At 43.1% G+C, this 12935-nt stretch overlaps 1 protein-coding gene across 2 annotated transcripts in view; it reads right to left on the bottom strand.

The window, feature by feature from the left end:
- The window catches only part of KCNH1 (potassium voltage-gated channel subfamily H member 1), a 420328-nt gene that overhangs the window by 369513 nt on the left and 37880 nt on the right, over positions 1-12935 (bottom strand). The gene's annotated exons all lie outside the window — the stretch shown is intronic.

Below are 12935 nucleotides of genomic sequence, written 5' to 3'. Positions count from 1 at the left end.
TGAGGACATCATAGCAAGATGCACCAATCTCTCCTGTGTAACAAAAGTAAATGCAGCACAGAGCAACAGAGGCTCCCCCGCCCAGCTCTTGTACCTAGCTCCTAAAACAGCATCTGGATCAATGGAACTAAACAACTATTTGGCTGGGATATTGCTTTACATACCATTCTATAACCTCTTTCAAACTAAAATACAGTAGATATTTCTCCGTGTTGTTAAGTCTTAGAGAAGCTTCCTTTGCACAAGGCACTGGGCTCAGCATTTTACCTTTATTGTTTTATTTTAGGAGATAATGGGCAGGTGGAAATACATTCTCAATTGGTCACCTAGATCTCTCTGCCTATAGTTGTAACAAACTCTACTATATGACATGGACAGACAGACGTCTCTGATTAACACCTGGATTAATCAGTTTAACAGTAACAAGCTCATATATCTGCTGCTTGTTCATATGTAAGTATGAATAACCGCACCATGTATGGTCAAACAGGCAGCAAATGGATCAGACAGGACTACATTCTTCCTAAATTTTGATTGCCTATGTATCCATCCACAGTTAATTTTAAAACCTCTATTGTCCCTTCCCTTTATACCTACCAGTTTCTGGGTACTCACAGAATACACCATAATGTCACCCTAAGAAAAATGTGTTTTGAAAGAAAAAAATTCACCTTACAAAAATCAGGAGTTTTTGGCAGTCCAGTCGTTAGGACTCCATGCTTTCACTGCCGAGGGCCAGGGTTAGATCCCTGGTTGGGCAACTAAGATCCTACAAGGTGCATGGCACAACCAGAAAAGGAAAAAAAAAAATCAGAGTAATTCCAAAATCAAAAAATATATGGTCTCTGAATTATGCACGGTTTTTGGAAGGCCTGTGTTACTATTCCTCCCAGGATGCTCCTTAGAACCTAAAGTGGATTTTAACCCACTTTCAATTAAACGACAGAAAACTCAAGAAAAATTGAGCCTACATACACACAGCTCTCGGTTGTATACTAGCTGATATAACAAACAGAAAAACAAAAACAGAACACTTTTCTTTTTGCTCTAAAGAAAACTAAGCTAAAAGCTATATTTTTTCAGCTGGGTAAATGACAAAGCACATCCGATTTATCAAACCAGTAATAAGTCAGAAGAGAGGCCCCCCATCCACACTGTCTCACACCAGGAGCCTGGTCTCGCTGGAATCCCCAGAACCACCTCCTTCACAGCTGCCACCTGTGGGCCTTCCATGGGGCTGCACCAGCTGGCCTGGTGTCTACGAACTTGTTCCAGCTGGGGCTGTGCCATCTAATCTTTATGACCACTTAGACTGCTGACACTAATTCACATCTCCCAGGTCACACAATAGCCACTGTATCTGTCATGTTGGGAGGCCTTTTTCATTTAACCATAGTTCAAGCTCCTCAAGAACTTTCCCCCATTTCTATATGTTTAAAGCTATGTGCCCATCTCTCTACCAAATGGCCCATTGCTTCCTTCCGGAAATGTTCCCTGACTAAACATGTGCTATTCTGATCATTCCTTTTCAATATCTAAATCTGTTTCTTGTGCCAAAAATTCATATAGTCAGCATCTATTACTTTAAGAGTTCCTCTTCAGCTGATCATCTGGGCTTGTTGAGGGTGAACCTGGTCCAAGGGATTTCCCAGGCGAGAATACTGGAGTGGGTAGCCATCCCCTGCTTCAGGGGATCTTCCCAACTCACGGATCAAACTCAGGTCTCCTGCACTGCAGGCAGATCCTTTACCATCTGAGCCATCAGGGAAGCCCTCCTTTTCCCATACCTGGTGTTTTTTGTGGAGGGACACCTTCCAGTGTAACCCTCCAGACCTTTCCCCTGGGTTGGCAATATGGGGGATAAGAACCAGACATGTGTAGCCTGGCCACCTTTTCTCCTCCGCTGTCTTAAGAGATTAGGGAGCACTCTACTCCATTTCCTCATTCTGTAAATGTTAGGGGAGAGGTCAGAGGGCAGGGGGATAGCTGGCAGGAGAACACTGTGGTTCTCTCGTGTTACCTGTGTGAAATGAAATGTTTCCTGCCATATCGGTGGGCAACAAATGTCACAGCCATCAGCGTTTCCAAGCCGCCATATGTGAATGAAAGTGTTAGTCACTCAATCATGTCTGAATCTTTGTGACCCCATGGACTGTAGCCTGCCAGTCTCCTCTGTCCATGGGATTTCTCAGGCAAGAATACTGGAGTGAGTTGCCATTCCTTTCCCCAGGAGATCTTCCCAACCCAGGGACTGAACCCGGGTCTCCTGCATTGGCAGGAGAATTCTCTACCATCTGAATAGATGAAGGCTCCCAAAAGGGTCTGCAATTCAGCAAATGCTGTCATCCCTAACAGTGATTGCTGAAGAGCTGAGGGGCTAAGTAGGGGCAGGATGTGAGAAATCAAAACAAAACAAACAAACAAACAGGGTTTGGCCTTACATAGCTTAGGTACATAGGAACGGAATGAATTCAGTGAGCCCAGAGGCTTGCCTCTTCTCTTACATAGAACACCAAATCCCTTAGCTTGATATTTGGTTTTCCTTACAATTTAGCAGTAATCTTTGATGGTCAGACTCCCTGCCCTCTTTGTTGTGAACTTATATATAACCTGACTCCCACTCCCACCTCCTCAGAGCAATTTTCTCAGGACTACTGAGATTCTGCCTCCTGGACTCGGAGTCCCTAACATTCCCACCAAATAAAATAACTCGCTACTTTCAGACTGTGACTAATTTTTTTTAGTCAGCAGCTGTGTTGAGTGGATAAGTCTGTTCGATTCTAATATTCACTTTTAAAAACTCACCTTCCCATAGATATAAAATACATCCTCTAGGATCAGATTTACCAGTCATAAAGGTAATATTTGAACTTTCCTGATGCCTGAATTTCTCTCAATTGCTTCTGATCACGGGCAGGGAAAGACAATGTCGTGCACTGATCCCCATCAAACCTTAACAGTTAAGGACTATTTCTTTAGGGCTCCCTGATTCATGGTAAAGAATCCACCTGCCAATGCAGGAGACATGGGTTCGATCCCTGGGCCAGGAAGACCCCCTGGAGAAGGAAATGGCAACCTGCTCCAGTGTTCTTGCCTGGGAAACCCCATGAACAGAGGAGCCTGGTGGGCTACAGTCCATGGAGTCGCAAAAGAGTCAGACATGACTGAGCAATGAACAATAACAATGTGCTCCAAGGGCAGGAGGCCTGATCTCTTCCTGTCTCATGGTCCTACATCCCTAGTCCAGTGCCATCCAGAGCAGTGTTACCCAGGGGTCACAGGAGGCGACTATGCTGCTCAGCTCCAGGAGGTGCCAGCCTGGAGCTGTGAAAACCTAGCAGGCTCTAGGCATGCCTGCTGACTTTCAAAGAAAGAAATCCTACTTCCAGTGTCCTCACAGTTACTCAGACCTGCCTCTCTCTCTCTCCCCCAGATTATCACTAGCCAAAAAATCGAGGAAAGCAAGAAGAATGGGTTCAAATTTTTCATTTCTGAAATTTTTCCAAAAGAGAATATATGAGTCCCTCCTAGGTAGCACAGTCAGTCATTTCAACCTTTTGCTTCATAAGAGTGAAGCATTTTTAGCTAATGAAATATTACTCAAAGTCTCAATATGGGAAACAGCTTTTTCGAGCAAACATGAAATATCCAGAGCCTAGAGCCCCACCCATTCAGGTTCCCTTACACCCTCCAGATGCACCCAGGGTATATTCAGAAATGTTTTGTCTCCATTCAGATGAAGACCTGTCTGGGGGCAGCTGGCCTCTGGGGATCTCTTCTAGAGCCCAGATTCTAAAGCAGGATTTATTCCCTCAAGATACAAGAGAGACAATGAATGCACAGATATACACACACACACACAAAATCAGCAAGAGGTTAAAATTCTGCCTCCTCACCCAAGTGGCTACCATGGGAAAACCAAAAAAAGCAAGTACTTAATGTTTTTTTCTGTGAAAAGAACCAAGGGTCAATAATAAACTTTCTATTAAAGGAAGATCAATACACAAATCCAGGAGAAACACATCCCACTGATGGCAAAGGCTGCAGCTCTTTTCTGGCTGAGGATGCGCCGTGGAAGGGCAGTCCCAGGTTAGGCTCCTCCTTCTGGCCACTCTGTGACGGTCATCCCTTATGTTGCTCCCTTGCATTGTGCACTAATGAACCCGACAACCTAATCTCACTGTAGAGCTTCTCAACCACAACAGTCAGATAACAAAACAGCAAGGTGCAGGTGTATGACAGGATTTTTGGCCTCCATCAGTCTCCCTCTGACCCTGGACATCCTTCCAGGCACTTTCCATAGCCAGACATCCAGGCCACTTTCAAATTTAGATGACATGGGTGCATGCTAAGGCACTTCAGTCATGTCTGACTCTTTGAGACCTGTGGACTGTAGCCTGCCAGGCTCCTCTGTCCATGGGATTCTCCGGGCAAGATACTGGAGTGGGTAGCCATTCGCTTCTCCAGGGGATCTTCCTGACCCAGGGGTCGAACTCACATCTCTTAAGTCTCCTGTACTAGCAGGCGGGTTCTTTACCACTAGCGCCACCTGGGAAGCCCCAGGTCACATTCGAACGCAACAGAATCCACCAAGCCACTTGACTGGCCCTTGGGAAGGGCTGCACGTGCTGGGCCATTGGGATGAGTCCAGAAACTAGAGAATAGCAGTCTGCTCCGGGAAACAGACCAGCAAGGTTTTGGTCAACTTTACTGAGACAAACGACAAGTGTGAGAAGATGAGAGAGGATAGGGGAGGTAGTGACCACTAGTCTTTAGGACATCTCATTCAGAATCCCAAGCCCTCTGTTTGAGTCCCGCCTTCACTTATTGTATGCTTTGACCATGTCACTTGAACTTCACCCAGAATCAGTTTCCTTATTTGTAAAATGGGGATAATAGACCTACTTTAGCGTTAATCTACTTTAGTGTGTTAGATCTACTTTAGTGTGTCAGAGTCCTGTCCGACTCTTTGCGACCCTATGGACTGTAGCCTGCCAGGCTCCTCTGTCCATAGAATTCTCCAGACAAGAATACTGGAGCAGCTTGCCATTTATTTTTCCAGGGGATCTTCCCGACCCAGGGATCGAACCCCGGTCTCCAGCATTGCAGGCAGATTCTTTACTGTCTGAGCCACAAGATTGACTTTAGATTAAGTTGAAATGCGTGATACATGGATATATAAAACTATTACTTTCTTTCCTTCTTTCCTCATCTATAAGTTTGAAATGTTCAATCTCACCTCACAGGGGTGTTTATATGACTGTAAAAGACAATGTATCTTAAGGAGTTTAATGAAAATCCAAAGCTGCCTTCACCTGTTCCTAAGGAAAAGAGCCAGTCTCAACCATAACAAGGGAAAAGCTAGAAAATGCAATGCTTAAGTCTCAGTGTAATTTAAATTTGATTAAAGAGCAAAAAAACAAAACCTCAATAAAGGAGAGAGTTACACTGTTTATAGATGAGAAGATTCAATTCTGTAAGATGTCAAACCTCTTCTTTCAATATATAAATTTAATGCAATTTCAATCAGAATCTCAATTGTTTCTTTTTTCATTTGTTTTTCTCAGAGCTTGATGAATTGACATTCAATTCAAATAGAAAAATAAAGGTGGCAGAACAGCCAAGAAATTTTTGAAGAGAAAACTAATGACAGGGGTTACTTACTATAGTAATTAGGAACCATAGTAATTTCCATAGTAATTAGGAACCAATGGCAGTGACCCTAAAACAAGCAAAAATGAAAACAATAATATCATTTACTGAGTGCTTACAGTGGGGCCAAACCCTGACACATCATGGTTTACTTTTCACAACTCTGTGAGATGGAACTGCTACTGTGACATTATCTTTAATTTAAATATGGAGAACCCAAGTGGGAAGGCACTTTAACCAAACTCACAAAGCTAATAAGTTACAAAAAGATTCCTGAAAAAAAAAAAAAAGAGGAGGAGAGACACAAATACATGAATGTGAACATTTAGCATTTTAAAAAAGAGCATTTCAAATTGGAAAGAAAGAGATTGATGATAACAAATAGTGCTCTAAAAGTACCAGAAGGGAAAATGGAAGAATATGTTTATTATTTAGGCAAGGAGAAGAGCTTCCTGAGTATTATATAAAGGTTAGAACCATAAAGGAAAAGACTGACAAACATTTTTTAACTTACATATGGTATTTTAAAAGTCTTTAGTTAAAGAGAAAAAAATTTAAAGGTGGTGTCAGAGAAGACTCTTGAGAGTCCCTTGGACAGCAAGGAGATCCAACCAGTCCATCCTAAAGAAAACCAGTCCTGATTATTCATTGGAAAGACTGATGCTGAAGCTGAAACTCCAATACTTCAGCCACCTGATGGGAAGAACTGACTCACTGGAAAAGACCCTGATTCTGGGAAAGAATGAAGGCAAGAGGAGAAAGGGAAGACAGAGGATGAGATGGTTGGACGGCATCACTGACTCAAAGGACATGAATTTGAGCCAATTCTGAGAGATGGTGAAGGACAGGGAAGCCTGGCATGCTTCAGTCCACAGGGTTGCAAAGAGTTGGACATGACTGAGCAAATGAACAACAACAGATATGGTATTTTTAAAGTCTTTAATTAAAGAGAAAAAATTTAATAGGCAAAATAGCTTTCAATATGTGTGTGATTTGGTATCAATATCCCTTATATATAAACAGCTTCTAGTACTGAATAAGTGAACGATCTGTTGGTGGTAGTGGTAACGGATCTGCCTACCAATGCAGGGGACACAGGTTCGATTCCTGATCCAGGAAGATTCTACATGCCTCAGGGCAACTAAGCCTGTGCGCTACAACTACTGAACCCAGGAGCCCAGGGGCCACAGCTACTGAAACGCATGCATAGCCATGAGTGCTCAGCAGCGAGAGAAGCACCGCGATGAGAAGCCTGCGCACCACGGCTAGAGAGCAGCCCGAGCGCAGCAATGAAGACCCGGAGCAGCCAAAAATGAATTGGAGAAAAGAAAAGACAATCTGTTGGCAAACTAGGCAAGCGATGATTTGTCCTCATAACGAGACTGCCACCACCTCAAGGCAGAGTAGGTTTCTCACAAGTGGATCTCTGCGGTTCAAACCCACAGGCCTGCAGTAGGTAATCAAGGACTGGCCGGCAGCTTCTCCTGGCTCTAAGCTGCCTTTTCCTGCACTTCTCTGCTGGAGAAGCTGATGCAAGGCTTCCAAACCTGGGCTTCCAGTCACACCACGAGTTGCAGAGTTACTCACATGCTGGGGAGTGTTGTCCTGAGGGTGGAGTACTTTCACTCATGACTAATACTTCTTAACTTTGGGCTGGTGCATTGGGATGACCCAGAGGGATGGTACGGGGAGGGAGGAGAGAAGGGGGTTCAGGATGGGGAACACGTGTACACCCGCGGTAGATTCATGTTGATGTATGGCAAAACCAATACAATATTGTAAAGTAATTAGCCTCCAATTAAAATAAATAAATTTAATATTTAAAAAAAAAAGAAAAATGGAGAAACTAATTGGCCAGCACAAAAATGACCACCTAAATATTTGCTAAATGAGTTCATGAATGATGACTGTCACTAATGTAAGAAACTTATCCAGCATACTGAGAATGAGTTAAGGAATGATACAAAATATATAGCAATACCAAAAGGTCCAGGTTTACTGATTAGACTGCCCAATAAATAGAAAGAAACCTTTCAGATAAGCCAGTCTCCAAGATACATAATAGTATTCCATACACTCATTCCAAAACACACCATGAAGCCTTCTGCTAATTATTCCCAACTCCCTCAATGGTAACAAAAACATGAATGCCTATCAATAGTTAGATCTTTTCTACAAAGTTGTCCTTGCAAATACTAATGGGGGGGGTGGGGGGGCACAAACCAATTTATTAAAAGTTTATGAGGAAAACCAATGAGAAAATCGCAAGAATTAAGTAGAACATATGGCAAAGAATCTGAACAATTAATATAAAAAGTAATTTTAAATGGATATTAAATAAGAAAAAATGCTTCAGTCGCACTTGCATTAAAAATACTTGTTAAACAAAAAAAAAACTGTAATTGTAGGCAATTTGATCTTTTAAAATGATTCAATATTCAATGCTGGAGCAGTTCAATGAGTCAGACACAGTCTGCAAGTGAACTTGGAAATGGGTTCAATTCTGAAACACTATTTGGCAAAATGTCTCAGGAACCTTGGTTCACATTCTTTGACACAGTAATTTTCAACTTCTAGGAAATATTTCAGAATGTCAACTAATATCTTTGCACAAAGATTTTCATGCCAGCATTGTGTTTAATCAAGAAAATTTAGAGTTCATAAATATCCAGCAATAAAGGAAGTATTAATAAAATTCCTTCTAAATTATATTTATGGGGAATTTTTATAAGGATATTGTTATGATGCTTTCATGATAAAAGATTAAAGGTATTATTTCATATTGAATACATGTAGAAGTTTCAATTATGTAACATCTGCAAGTGCAGAAAGTGTAAGGTATAGTAGTATTTCTTGGAGTCTTTGAGTCTTTGGGGTGATTGATTTTCTTCTTTAAGCCTTCATATGTGTTTTCCAGCTTCCCTGGTGTCCATAAGGAATCTGCCTCCAATGCAGAAAACCCGAGTTTGATCCCTGGGTCAGGAAGATCCCCTGGAGAAGGAAATGGCAAGCACGCCAGTATTCTTACCTGGGAAACTCCACAGACAGAAGAGCCTGGTGGGCTGCAGTCCATAGAGTTTCAGAATCAGACATGACTTAGAGACTAACCCATCACCAATGTAAATATCAGAGAAAAAAACATTCCTTTAAAGAGTGACATTTCACATTTTAAAATCTCAAAGGAATGACTTTTTCTTCAGGGCACTCTGAACAGCTTTAAAATGCTGAAGGTTTCGAGCTACTGAACTGCAAATTGTGAAAGGAGCCACAGACTCGGCCTCCTCCTTCCCCTCCTCCCATCCATCTCTGTTCAATCTGTTCCTCCCAGGCCACTGCTGGTCAGTTCAGACTCACACAGCTTGCTCCTTGGCTCTGAAGTGCTTGCTCTGAGTCACTCATTGGTCACCCATTTGTTTCTTGGTAAATATCAGCTTCATTTAAAGTCACTCAGTAAACCAAGCACCTCCTCCAGGAGGACTATGAGCTAGATACTTGCCCATCAGAAGGCAGCACCAGAAAAATCCCTACACTCAGTCTCCTCCCATTTCCCCAGACACCTCTCCATCTCAACTGCCTCTTCCCCATCCCTCCGCCAGCAGCCCACAGCCATCTTGTCACTGGGGTGATTCTTAACAAGCCCCCCACCTCCTGTCTCCTATGTTGTATTCCATCGCCACTCTCTGATGAAGTTGTCTCTCTGAAATGAAAATCTGATTAATACACAGTTACCCCTGCAATGGCACCCCACTCCAGTACTCTTGCCTGGAAAATCCCATGGATGGAGGAGCCTGGTGGGCTGCAGTCCATGGGGTCGCTAAGAGTCAGACACGACTGAGCGACTTCACTTTCACTTTTCACTTTCATGCATTGGAGAAGGAAATGGCAACCCACTCGTGTTCTTGCCTGGAGAATCCCAGGGATGGGGGAGCCTGGCGGGCTGCCGTCTATCGGGTCGCACAGAGTCGGACACGACTGAAGCGACTTAGCAGCAGTAGCAGCAGCAGCAACCCTGCAGAGCCATCACTTTGCCAACAAAAGTCTGTATAGTCAAAGCTATGGTTTTTCCAGGAGTCATGCATGGATGTGAGAGTTGGACCATAAAGAAGGCTGAGCAGAAGAGTTGATGCTTTGAAACTGTGGTGCTAGAGGTGACTCTTGAGAGTCCCTTGGACAGCAAGGAGATCAAACCAGTCAATCCTAAAGGAAATCAACCTTGAATATTCACTGGAAGAACTGATGCTGAAGCTGAAGCTCCAATACTTGGGCCACTTGATGTGAAGAACTGACTCAGTGGAAAAGACCCTGATGCTGGGAATGACTGAAGGCAAGAGAAGGGGATGACAGAGGATGAGATGGTTGGATGGCATTACCGACTCAATGGACATGAGTTTGAGTCAACTCTTGGAGAAGGACAGGGAAGCCTGGCATGCTGCAGTCCATGGGGTTGCAAAGAGTTGGACACAACTTAGTGACTGAACAAAAAACAAACCCTATTTAAAACCCCTCAACGCCCCTCACCCCACTCTCTGGTCCCACCACCTCTACCCTTAAGATAAATTCTAAACTCTTAAATGTGGCTGCATGACTGGCCCTTCCCAACCTCTCCAGGTTCACTGGTGACTCCTCATTTATTCAAGAGATAGTGCTCCATCAATTCAGGTGGAGCACCTTCTGTGTCAGGCACCGCATTGGGTGCCGCAAAAGAGAAAGGCATGGAAGTCAGCTTTCACTGAGGCTGTTTTCTGTCCTTGCTCCTCAGAGTGTGATACTTGGCCCAGCGGCACTGGCAGCACCTGGAGCAGAATCTCAGGCCCTTTGGTAGACCTATCTGAATAGAGATATACAAATTTTGATCTGTAGGTGATTTCATATACACATCAAAGTCTGAGGAGAGCTGTTCTGTGTCTCTTCAAACTTCAGCGCTCCCTCACTGCTGTTCTTGTCTACACTTTCCTTTCATCAGCCTGGGATATTCCCGGCCCTTCTCTCTGCCTAACTCAGCACTACCCTTTTGGTTCTGCACGAATTTCCCACCTGTGAGGAAGACTTCCCTCCCTGACCTCCTATGTTTGGAGTGAAGAGACAACCCCCAGGTGTGCCGCTATCAAAACACTTACAGCTCTAACCTATGGATGCTGCCGCTGACTACTGCAAACACTGTGAGAGCCAAGGCTAGGTCTGTCTTTTCATAACCGCATTCCTAGGAAGAAGCCCAGGGTCTAACAGAGTACAGGCAGACCTCACTTTATTGCGCTTCACAGACACTGCATTTTTTTTTGAACAAGTTGAAGGTTTGTGACAACCAACACTGAGCAAGTCCATTGGTGCCATTTTTTCAACGGCATTTGCTCACTTCATGTCTCTGTGTCATATTTTGGTAATTTTTTTGCAGTATTTCAAACCACCTACCAACGAAAAGATTACAGCTCACTGAAGGCACAGATGATGGTTAGCAATTTTTAGCAATAAATTAGTTAATTTTAATGAAGGCATATGAACCTTTTTAGACATAATGCTACTGCACACTTAATAAACAGCTATGTTTACAGTTACAGTGTAAACATAACTTTTACATGCACTGGGAAATCAAAATTTGTGGAATGGGACCTACAATATCTCTGAGGTATATTTTAGTTGGTCATTAAGAAGTTGTTGGGAAAAAGGCACAGAATTTGGTGCAACTGTAAAATTTCCAAGCTTAAAAAAATAATTTACAGTTTCTAAATTCCTCAAGAAAGGGTAGGATTTGGAGGAGTTGCAGCAAAGAACAGAATCCTAGGAAGAAGCCAACACTATCTGCATCCATTTCTGCCCCATGTTGAATACAGAGTTCCAAAGAATAGCAGAGATAAGAAAGCCTTCCTCAGTGATCAATGCAAAGAAATAGAGAAAAACAATAGAATGGGAAAGACTAGAAATCTCTTCAAGAAAAGTAGAGATACCAAGGGAAAATTTCATGCAAAGATGGGCACAATAAAGGACAGAAATGATATGGACCTAACAGAAGCAGAAGATTTTAAGAAGAGGTGGCAAGAATACACAGAAGAATTATACAAAAAGATCTTCATGACCCAGATAACCATGATGATGTGATCACTCACCTAGAGCCAGATATTCTGGAATGTGAAGTCAAGTGGGCCTTAGAAAGCATCACTACTAACAAAGCTAGTGGAGGTGATGGAATTCAGCTGAGCTATTTCAAATCCTAAAAGATGATGCTGTGAAAGTGCTGCACTCAATATGCCAGCAAATTTGGAAAACTCAGCAGTGGCCACAGGACTGGAAAAGGTCAGTTTTCATTCCAGTCCCAAAGAAAGGCAATGCCAAAGAATGCTCAAACTACCACACAATTGCACTCATCTCACACGCTAGCAAAGTAATGCTCAAAATTCTCCAAGCCAGCCTTCAACAGTACATGAACCATGAACTTTCAGATGTTCAAGCTGGATTCAGAAAAGGCAGAGGAACCAGAGATCAAATTGCCAACATCCGCTGAATCATAGAAAAATCAAGAGAGTTCCAGAAAAAACATCTACTTTTGGCTTCCCTGGTGGCTCAGAGGTTAAAGCGTCTGCCCGCAATGCGGAGTACCTGGGTTCAATCCCTGGGTTGGGAAGTTCCCCTGGAGAAGGAAATGGCAATCCACTCCAGTATTCTTGCCTGGAGAATCCCAAGGACGGAGGAGCCTGGTGGGCTACAGTTCATGGGGTCACAAAGAGTCGGACACGACTGAGTGACTTCACTTCACTTTGCTTTATTAACTATGCCAAAGCCTTTGACTGTGTGGATCACAACAAACTGTGGAAAATTCAGAAAGAGATGGAAATATCAGACCATCTGACCTGCCTCCTGAGAAATCTGTATGCAGGTGAAGAAGCAACAGTTAGAACTGGACATGGAACAACAGACTGGTTCCAAATTGAGAAGAGTACATCAAGGCTGTATATTGTCACCCTGCTTATTTAACTTATATACAGAATACATTATGCAAAATGCCAGGCTGGATGAAGCACAAGCTGGAATCAAAATTGCCAGGAGAAATACCAATAACCTCACATATGCAAATGATACCGCCCTTATGGCAGAAAGTGAAGAAGAACTAAAGAGCCTCATGATGAAAGTGAAAGAGGAGAGTGAAAAGGTCGGTTTGAAACTCAACATTCAGAACACTAAGATCATGGCATCTGGTCCCATCACTTCATGGCAAACAGATGCAGAAACAGTGACAGATGTTATTTTGGGGGGCTTCAAAATCATTACAGATGGTGACTGCAGCCATGGAA

Source organism: Capricornis sumatraensis, chromosome 14 (assembly GCF_032405125.1).
Source record: "Capricornis sumatraensis isolate serow.1 chromosome 14, serow.2, whole genome shotgun sequence".
Taxonomy (NCBI): Eukaryota; Metazoa; Chordata; class Mammalia; order Artiodactyla; family Bovidae; genus Capricornis; species Capricornis sumatraensis.
Note: the sequence above shows the minus strand (reverse complement) of the source record. Positions and strands in the feature narration are given on the sequence as shown.